The sequence below is a fragment of the Seriola dumerili genome, unplaced genomic scaffold (assembly GCF_002260705.1).
Source record: "Seriola dumerili isolate Sdu_G_001 unplaced genomic scaffold, Sdu_1.0 BDQW01001125.1, whole genome shotgun sequence".
Lineage (NCBI taxonomy): Eukaryota > Metazoa > Chordata > Actinopteri > Carangiformes > Carangidae > Seriola > Seriola dumerili.
Genome location: NW_019175380.1, coordinates 1,205,787 through 1,206,995, shown reverse-complemented (window position 1 = coordinate 1,206,995; position 1,209 = coordinate 1,205,787).

Below are 1,209 nucleotides of genomic sequence, written 5' to 3'. Positions count from 1 at the left end.
CAGTTGTGGCTGATTTGTTGTTGTTTTACAGAAGCCCTCAGTGTGTGTGTGGTTGTGTTGTGTGGTGTGTGTGGTGTGTGTGTGTTGTGTTGTGTGTGTTGGCGTGACAGCCGGAGAAAGCTGGCTGCTTGTAGTGTAGATGCTGGACAACAGCGTCAACACAAAGGGACTGTTCTCTGTGAAATGACACAGTGTGGAAGTAAGTACAGTGACATTACAGCGCTGGAGCCAGTTCTCCATCCAAGACCCCCCGTTGTGGCGATCAAACGCAGCCCGACCTGTTGTTGTTTTAATTGTGTCTACGGCCGACGGCGCTGACGACACACACGCACACCCTCTGTCCTGTTTTGGGTTTGTGAGCGACTTCTCTCACAGGAGGGAGGAGGAGAGGGGGTCGTGAACCTGAGGCTCCTCCACTTATTTTGGACTCCTGCTCATTTATCGCCCGTCGCACAGGAAGGGAAACACTGACGCGCCACCTGACACATCACTACGGCGAGCAGCAACAACTTGGCTCCTGTGGACATGTTGGGACCGTGACCAGGGAATTTCCCACCTGACTGCACACGCTCTTTAAAGGCTGCCGCCATTGCACAAACCCCGTCGTGTGTGTGTGTGTGTGTGTGTGTGTGTGTGTGTGTGTGTGTGTGTGTGTGTGTGTGTGTGTGTGTGTGTGTGTGTGTGTGTGTGTGTGTGTGTGTGTGTGTGTGTGTGTGCTATTCAGATCTGAGATCGCCTCTCACTCCTCTTCTCGAAACACACACACCTCTGCCGCTGTGAGGCAGGTTTAGCAGCAGGATCTATGACCTCGCTGTGTCAGTGTGTGTTCAGTTGTGTGTTGTGCACACAGACCTGTGTGCGTGTGCACATCATCTCAGTAACACTTTATGTGTACACATCCTATTTTCTTGGGAAATCTCTTCATAACTTCCTAAAAATGATCTGATTATTTATCTGTTAATTATTTAGGATATTTCTCAATATAATTATGGGGGAAATGGAGAAAGTGTCAGTTGCTATAGTAACGGCTCGTCATGTTCGAGTTTTAATAAAAAGATAAAATTAGAAATGATTGAATAGTAGAGATGAAAACAGACCGAGTTTCCTGCAAATAAAAAATCCTTAAAATAAAGTGAGTGGCTTTATTTACAGGTCTGCTCTGTGAGAAGGAAGAAAAGAGTTGTAAGTTTAACTGCTGAGTGGATAAAA